The sequence below is a fragment of the Mesocricetus auratus genome, unplaced genomic scaffold (assembly GCF_017639785.1).
Source record: "Mesocricetus auratus isolate SY011 unplaced genomic scaffold, BCM_Maur_2.0 Super-Scaffold_100676, whole genome shotgun sequence".
NCBI classification, from domain to species: domain Eukaryota; kingdom Metazoa; phylum Chordata; class Mammalia; order Rodentia; family Cricetidae; genus Mesocricetus; species Mesocricetus auratus.
The window spans coordinates 187,100,520-187,109,788 of NW_024429266.1; the positions used below are offsets into that span (position 1 = coordinate 187,100,520).

Sequence of the window (9,269 nt, forward strand, 5' to 3'; positions counted from 1 at the left end):
CATTTCTAATCTGGATCATTGCAGTAGGAAGACATGCCTTTAATCCAAGTCATTTGACCTGGGAAAACCCACATCCAACCCAGGCCACACCTTCTGCTCTGCTGGAAGCCTTTGGTGGTTGCTCTTGGTTGTCAACTTGAGTACATCTGGAATGAGCTACAATTCAGAAATGGAGGAAGATGGGCAGATTTTCTTCTGTATATATGTTTCTCTTATTGGTTGATGAATAAAACACTGGCCAATAGAAGCAGGAATATAGACGGGCTAGGAGTCGAGGAGAATGCTGGGAAAGGGAAGGAAGAGTGGGATGCCATGTAGCTGAGAAAGGAGTACAGGTTCAGCCCTTTTTCTGTTAAGATAAGACCACGTGGAAATACTTAGATTAACAGAAATGCATTAATAATTAGAGCCAGCCTGTAAGAAGCCCTGGCCATCGGACAACAGGTTTCTAACTAATATCCCATTTGTGTGTTTCTTTGCAGCTGAGAAGGGTGATGGGACCTGGTGGGACAAGAACCTCCACCTACAGGAGGCCATTCCTGTGAATGTTTCTGATTGGTTTGAAGTGGGTGAATCCACTTCTCGTCCAGACTTTTGAGGTAGGGAGACACATGCCTTTAATCTGGATCCCGTGTCAGGAACACACATCTTTAGTTTGGGCCACATTTTCTGCTGGAAGCCTACGTAAGGACATGGGAGAAGGAAGTTCTCGCTCTTTGCCTGCTTGCTCTCACATGCTAGCAAGCCCATTCCTACACTGGCACTACAGCAGTGTTTCTCAACCTATTGGTGTCTACCCCTTTGGGGGGTCACATATCAGATATTCTGCTTATCAGATATTTACATTACAATTCATAACAGAAGCAAAATTACTGTCATGAAGTAGTAAAGAAAATAATTTTAGGGTTGGGAGTCACCACAACGTGAGAAACTATATCCATGGGTCACAGCATTAGGAAGATTGAGAACCGCTGCATTAGAGCCTACATCTTCAGGATTCCAGCATCTACAGAGACCATCATCTCACAGATGGAGCAACTTCTGGATTGCTGGACTTTCTCTTCCTAGCTAGCCATTGTTGGACTATCTGGACCACAGCCTGTTAGTCATTCTAATAAAACACCCTTTGTGTATACAGAAAAAGATACATTCTATAAGTTCTGTTACTCTAGAGAACCCTGACAAATACAGTGATATATGGTGACAAGGAAGGACAGGATGCAGGTAAAGGACCTGTAAGTCATGAAAAAGGTATGAAGAAATTGTTTTTTTTTTTTTCTCGTTTCAGCTCTTCCATAGGTTTTTCTTATTTTTTCTTATAATTGACAGTGAAAGTCTAAAACCAAAATTACAGTCTTCAGCATGGCTATTCCAACTGTGTGGAAGTGTAATGATATACATAAGTTTTATTACTTGTTAAGTGTTTGAGTGGCTCATAGAATGTACCATACCTGTGGGTTTTGCCTTTATAAAGTCCCTGCTCACTCAGCTAGGGGCTGATTTGAGACCTGAAGTCACAAGAGGGTGTGACCCTGGCCAAGTGTGTGTGGCTCAGTAAGAACTTGAAGTTCATAAAGAGCTCATCCTGGCCTCTTCCTCTGGGGTAAGAGTACCTCATTTACAACAGGATGAGGAGTCTCTGACCTCCTATCTTGGATCCTTGGCAATCTGTACTTCCTGAAAGGGATCAATGTAGTCCAATACATCAGACTTGAAGACATGCTGAAATGGAGAAGTTTTGTTCACCGTGCAATAGGTGTGAGGAGGCCACAGCTTTCACCTTGAACAGGATGCTGAGAGACTTCTGCATAAAGGGCCGAGCTTCTGGCATTAACCCAGGCTCTTCACTGTGAGAAGGGCAAAGCCCTCTCTATGTACACAGATATTTGTTATTCATTTGCCAAAGCCCATGGCCATGGTCCCCCTACAGAGAGACAGGGCTCCTAACATCACTCTGAAGATAACTAAGTAAATAATTAATTAATTAAATAAATACCACCACCAACAACAACATTATCATGGCCAGGGAACAAAGCAGCAAATTTGGCTGCCCTGAAAGTGGCCCTTGATCCAGTGTGGCTTCCTCAGATCTTGGTTACCCGGCCTAAATCTTAATTGTTCTAGAGCCCAACATTTATATAAAGAAATCAAGGGTACAAAAAGAAAAGCTACTCGCTAGGCAGTGGTGGTGAATGCCTTTGATCCCAGTACTAGGTAGGCAGAGATAGACTGATCTTGGTGAGTTTGAGACAATCCTGGTCTACAGAGTGAGTTCCAGGACAGCCTCCAGAGCTACAGGGAAACCCTGTCTGAAAAAACAAAAAGAAAAACAAGAAAACAAAAACAAATAAGAAAAAGAAAAGATACTCATCAGGAGACAAACACAGGTGGTGGTTCTTTCTGGATTAGGGACCTGTACTCCTTGCCTTTATCAGAAGACAGATGATCACCAAACTCCATCAGTGTAGGGGAAAGCTCACAAATTCAAGATACTGTCCACACCCCAAACAGGGGTACATGGGACAGGTGGGAGAAAAAAGGAGAGAGAAAGTATGTCTCTCTCTGTTGTATCCTGGCTGCTGTGGGGACAATAGAGCGCTTCTCAGTAAGTCATTTCTATATTCAATAAAGTATCTTAAACCCCCATTTTAGGTAGCATTATTTCCATCTTCACACCAGATTACCTGAGTGCATGCAGCTAAAAATTCAGAACTACTCAGGTCCAGATATTATTCCTAGATGGCTCAGACTTCCTGGCCAAAGTTTCTCCAATCTGCTAATGGCCCTAAATGTTGATTGACAACTACACAAAACTCAGGACAGATAGGAAGGACAAATAGAAATGAAACATTATCTAGACATGTCCTTGAGACTGTTGAATATTGGACTAATCTGCTTTTTCTCTCCTTGGCAGAGATGCATCCCATATTAAGAAGCTCATGAAACAGAAATGACAAATTATTGCCTCCCTATGTTCTCTCAATTCTTACAACAGTCACAGAGGACCATTCATCAGACAGCTTGAGAGGCTGCATATCTGCATGGAGTCTGTCCACAAGTCCCAGGTGGCAACTTTGTGTGGGTAAGGAGATTGTGACAAAGAACCTTGAGCCAATATGGGATGTTTCATATGCTGTGGACATCATCACTGCTACAGCAGTGTCTTCTGTCACCTGTGGACACACCACACCCAGCATAAGTAGGCTACAAAACACAGGACAGATGGGTCATCACCAAATCCTCTGAGTCCCTAATGATAAGACTGACATGGGTCCTATAAGTGTAGTTGGTATCCAGCTATATCCTAATGCTAATAAGTACCCATCCACTCTACCCCTACCCCGCACAATTCTTCCGTTGGCCACAAAGGAGGTATATATTTCAAAATGAAAGAAATCAGAGTTTGAATTCTGACATTACTCCTTTGATCCACTGGAAGAAATGAATTGACCTCCTCATTAGTAGGGACTCCAGAAAACATTACCGGGTGTAGCTACCCCCTCCTTTTGTGGATATACACAAGGATCGAGTGTAAGTAACCCCAAACACTTAAGAGCCACATGGAAGGGGAGAGAGGGAGATACAATTCTTATTCCACGTCTCACACCTCCACCAGCCACACAGATGGTGGTGGGACAAGAGAAAGAAGGCATTCCACTTGCATCTTCTCTTGTCCTCGTCCTCAAGGGGGAAGGGGAAAAGAGACCCCTTTCCTTCTCCCAGGGAGACAGAATACTAAAACAAGAGATAGAAGACAGCCTAGAAATAATACACAAAAAAGAAATCTTCCAATGGACACCCGGTGGGACCCAGGGCAGAATTTTTTGAAGGGAGTTTTCCTACAGCAGTCCAGAGGAAAGTCATGTTGCTCTTTATTTTTAATCTAGGAGCCTCTGCATGTCATAGAGACATGACTGTCAACCCTCTTGCCCATGGGGTGTGATATGTATCAGGTCAAAAATGAGCTCCTGAAATAGCAGTTAAAGAAAAATCTAAAGAGACAAAGTGTTTACCTATGACCACCCACCAAAACCTAAGGTATGTTTGAAGGTTCCTAGTTTTTTTAGATAAAAAGATAAAAAGTTGATAAAAGAGCTCAGAGGGAAACTTGAGGACTCTTTCATTGGCATTTGAGAGAGAGAAAAGGAAAAGGAGAAGGCAGGTCAGGACAGAGGAGGAGGGCACTTTCCAGGACAGGGGAAAATGAGTAATATAAGAAAATTAGGCTGATTTAGAGACCAGGGAAGCAGTCAGCTGGCAATGGAAGCCTGCAAGGGGCTGCATGGGGCAGGGAAGTCTTTGTAGTCAGGCTTAGCAGTGAGATCTGTAAGGAATGGCATTAGGAGAGGGGATCCTGGGTGTGCTCATGCTTTGTGTATTAAGGGATGGTTAGTGCTCTCAGCTTCTGTGTCTCCAAGTGTGTCGTGTGTCTTCTCACCTTCTCTGAAGGAGCGAGCAGTTTCTTTTCCTTCTTCAGTCCCCATAGTTGTCCCTGTTTTTCTATCCTGCTTCATAATGAACAATTTTCTCACTCAGGAAACATAGCCTTGTCTTTCCTCCCCTTGTATCTTCTCTCTCTGTCTCTGTTTGTTGGGAACATAGTATGAAGGACCTACACAGAGATCTCTAGAGAAACCAGGAATGCTAAGCATACAAGATTGTCTTTCCAATGGAAAAGATGTAAAATGTGCTCTTCCATCCAGAAAGCTGAGAACTGGAAATGACAAACAGCCTAGTGATCTGTGCCACCTGTTGGGCCAGGCCATATCAAGCTCTTATAACCAAGACCAGAGGTGTCTAGTAATCCAATGATCCCCATAGCCAGAGGCTCCCCCAAGATCCCCCAAGCAGGAGTGGCTTTAGCTAACATCCCAGAAGATCTCTCCCTTGAATATCAATGTAATTAATATTATTTGAGCAATGGGGCTTGTATTACACAAGGAAAGTTCTCCCACCCCCAAACTATTCTGGGATTAAATACATTGTAAACAATCTGTTATTAGACTCCCTGAAGTCTGATTCAGGTTGAGGAAGTCAGTGTGTTCTGGGTTGTCATTTTCTCTCTTCATGAGAGTTTCCTTCCCTGCTTCTGCTTCCCTGTGTGCCACCCAGGGGTTCCTTCCATTCTCTCTCTCTCTCTCTCTCTCTCTCTCTCTCTCTCTCTCTCTCTCTCTCTCTCTCGTGTGTGTGTGTGTGTGTGTGTGTGCGTAGACAGGACTTCTCTTACAGCTTTCTGTAGGAGGAAGCCAGTATGCTGCCATTAACCATGTGACTCACTAGAGGCACATACAGATGAAGTAATAAAAGATCGGTTTACCACACCGCTAACCACACCCACGTTAGGCATGACTAAAGACGTATACCGATGGACGTAAAGACGTATACGTACGTAGGTGGTGAACTACGTCACTAGCCAGGGCCACTTTTAGGCATGGCTAGGGGGCATTACGGGGAAAGGCATAAAAGGTTGAACAGCGGAAGTCTTGGTCTTTTTTCCGGATTTCAGCTTCCAGTTCGGCAGCGGAAAACTACTGGGCTCATCTGGATTACTTGTTTGGTATCTTGTGAGTAATTTCTACAATCAATACTTAGCTTTACTTTTAGTAAGTGTGCCGTTTATCGTTACAATGTCATTTGGAGCGTCAGCTTTCTTTGGATACTGACCCTATTCCTAAACCTACTTAGTTTGACTCCCACAGCAATCTGTCTCCTGAAGACTCACCACCACCATGCTTGCAGACTTCCATGACTGAGCTTGACTGATTCCCTGGTCTCTGCAAGCAGCCATTGTACCTCTCACTAACTCTCTTCAAAAAGGTACCAACTAGGTGTCAAAAAGCCCAGGTGTACTTATCACCTCCAGGACTTCCAGAAAAACAACCAGGCAATTGTGTGTACTTTCCCTGTGATTGCTAAGGTATACTACCTCCATCCCTCCATCCCCTCCTGTGTTCCCATCTTTTCTGCCTTTGATCTTAAAGAGGCCTTCTTCATTATCCTTCTCTATATATCTTCCCAAGACTTTTGCCTTCACATAGGAAGATGTAGACATCCTGCCTGCCCAGCAACTCACCTGGATGGTTTTGTTGCAAGGACTCTGAGACGGCCCCCACTACTTTGTCCAGGTCTTACAACAGGACCCCACCTAGCCTTGTCCCCTCATCTCCTCCAGTGTGCAGGTGACCTCCTCTTATGCAGCTCTTCTCCACAGACCTATCTCCAACACTCCATGACCCTTCTTAAGCTGTCTCTTGTGGGTATATGATTTCCAGGGACAAGGCCCAGAACTGCCAGCTGTCAGTCATTCATGTGGGCCTGTCAGTCTCATGAGGGAGAACTCCTTGCCTTCCCCACCCACAAACCAGTGTGAGCAGCTTGCATTACCAGACTTTTCATTTCTCTGCATATGGATCCTCAACATTTCCCTTGTTGCTCAGCCTGTCTCTCATGCCACTAAAGGGCCCCTAGAGGAGACACCTTCCCCCTTAATCCCTTCTTTCCCCATCAACACAGTCAAGTCTACTCTCAATTCTTCACTAGAGTTTCTGGCCCATACGAGCACTTCTATCTCTTCACATGCACAGCAAGAAGAAGCCCTCAAAATACTTTGCCAAAAGTTAGGCGGGGCACATGTCACCCCATGGCCTATTTCTCTAAAGAGCTAGACATAGTCACTCTAGGCTGGCCACTTTGTCCCTAGACCCTGGCCAGGGGCACTGCTCATTCCTGAGACAAACAAAATCTCACTCCACAGTCCCCTGCACATCCTCACTACACACTCACTCAAGGGCCTCATCAGTATTGAGGTTTCCTAACTCTCCCTCTGTCCAGAGTACAGCTTCTCCACACTTGTAAATATTAAATCGAAGTCTCTCATTTGAGCCATGCCCACACCCAACCCCACAACCTTCTCCAATAGCCCCCATGTCCTCTGATCTCCTCCACTCTTGCTCTGAGACACTTGACTTTCCTTCTAATCCTTTTTCCCCCACATACTTGGTCACCCCTGAAAAAGCCCCAGATTGTTTTACAGATGGGAGCAGCCTAAAATAAACCCCTCACACAGCAGGATGTACTGTAATTCAAAGGAACCCTGCTGCCAAGGGGCCCAGCCCACAGCAATTTCCCAGGAGGTCAGAGAAAACGCAGAATAGCACTGGCCAGGCAAACTGTTGGTCTGAAGCACAGACACATGGGAAGTTTATCTGAGGCCAAAGCTCAATTCCTCGTTTTTTTTTTTTCCCCTGTTGGTTGTTCTTCCTCGTCTGACATTTCCCCGTTTTGTTCTTTTGCCGGGTATTTTCCATTTGCTTTTTCTTCCCAGTTGTTTCCCTTCTTTCAGATGTGTTTCCTTTTGCCTCTTCCCTGATGTTTCCCCTTACATCTTTCCTTATTCTTCCTCCTATTTTCTTTCTTAATCTTTGTCTTACCTCCTAAGCCAAAATTTCTTTCCTTTTTTCCTTGTATGCTGCTCTGCCCGCATGTAGGCCCTAAGAGGGCATCAGATCTCATTAAGGATGGTTGTGAGTCTCCTTGTGGTTTCTGGGATTGAACTCAGGACCCCAGGAAGAGCAATCCCTGCTCCATAGCCTCTGAGCCATCCCTCCATCCCCATAAGAAAAAAATTTCTATGAAAGACAGGTTTACCTCATGACCAAAAAGTTACATATTTTCCAAAAACAAATTAAAATCTTTACATCAGATATCACATTGGGGGCTGGAGAGATGGTTCTGTGGTTAAGAGCACTGCCTGCTCTTCCAAAGGTCATGAGTTCAATTCCCAGCAACCACATGGTGGCTCACAAACATCTGTAATGAGATCTGGTGCCTTCTTCTGACATGCTGACAAAGCATAATAAATAAAATATTTTAAAAATCACATTAAAGTCTGGCATTGGTGGTCCATGCCTGGGCTACAGAGAGAATTCAGGACAGGCTCAAAAGCAACACAGGGAAACCCTGTCTCAAAAAAAAAAAATGACATTAAGCTCACAAGTTAAGCTTTTTTCTTAAAAGTCCACAAGTAGTCAAACATTTTTGCTTAATGATAATTTTCCTACCTTAACATTTGCACCCATAGCCAAAGGTTCTTTTTTTTAAAAGTAGAATGAAAATGTAATTTTATGAATAGTTTCAAAAACACTTAAAACTACCTTTTTGAAAGCACACTTTATGTAGCTGAGTTCCCTAACTCTATTATATCACAGTACACCTTCCCTGCATGTTACTTTAGGATTCATAATTGGTTTTCTATTAATTTATTTAAGTTGTCTACTATTAACTAGTAAAAATGCATACTCCACAACAAAAAAAGGAGCTGGTCTCTATTAAGACAGCACTCACAGGAAGATACTCTAGAGGCTGAAGCTTGAGCTTGTGGCCTCAGCTACACAATACCTTGCTTCTTTGCTCCTAAAATTCATGGCACTATAACCTCTATCAAGCCACAGAGAGACAGTCAGGGTAAGGAGATGTAAATGCCAGGACCTGTAGAACAGGTTCTTGCTCTGAGTGCACAAACAAAAACAACAATCTTAAGGGGGAGTTAAAAAAAAAAAAAAAGACGGTATAAAGTAAGAAAAAAAAAGTTAATCCTGTATCTTCTCACTAGAACTCCAAATCTCATGTAATTCATCAGACACGGACAATATAAACAAAAACAACAATCTTAAGGGGGGTTAAAAAAAGGAAGATTGGTTTTTGCCCATCCTCCTTATCCTCGGGCTTAAAGAACTGAAATTTGTTATCATTCTTTAACATCTGGACTCATCCCTTGCTAGAACACTAAAGCTGGGTGGGGCTGGGATGGTCCTCTGGGGCTGGTGAACCCCTTGAAGGAGGTGCCTACAGCGGCAGAGAGAAGAATGCTCCAGTGATGGGGGAGGGACCACTCGGCAAGGACCAACAGTGTTCACGCGCTAGTCTTCCTTGTGAGCTCTCTTCCCACCCTGACCACTTAGGGGTCGGTGTCAAGCTGTCGGCCATCCCTGGGGAAGGTCACCCCGGGGAGCAGCCTTCCTCCGAGCACTGATCCTCCGCTGTTGCCTGTGGACGGCGACAGGGCAGAAGAGGAACGTACACAGAGTGCGAGTGTGTTTCCTGGAAGGACCGCCAGGGAGCGCTGATCTCTTTGCATCAGCCTGTCCTAAAGCAGCAAGTACTGCCTGACCATATTGCGTTATCAACGGGAAGCTTCAACAACGACTCTCGCTAACAGAGTAACTGCCGGGTCTGGTGGCGCAGGCCGGTAGGACATGCTGAAGAGGCAG

At 44.3% G+C, this 9,269-nt stretch overlaps 1 protein-coding gene across 3 annotated transcripts in view; it reads left to right on the plus strand.

The window, feature by feature from the left end:
* Positions 1-9,269, plus strand: part of LOC101822885 (C-type lectin domain family 2 member E) — a 98,451-nt gene that overhangs the window by 19,352 nt on the left and 69,830 nt on the right. Inside the window, exon 6 of one of the 3 annotated variants that reach the window (XM_040737397.1) lies at positions 483-814. The exons of the other annotated variants lie outside the window; for them this stretch is intronic. The gene's annotated coding sequence lies outside the window, so the exon portion shown is untranslated. Of the gene's footprint in view, positions 1-482; positions 815-9,269 lie in introns of those variants that run through there. 3 annotated transcript variants of the gene reach the window in all.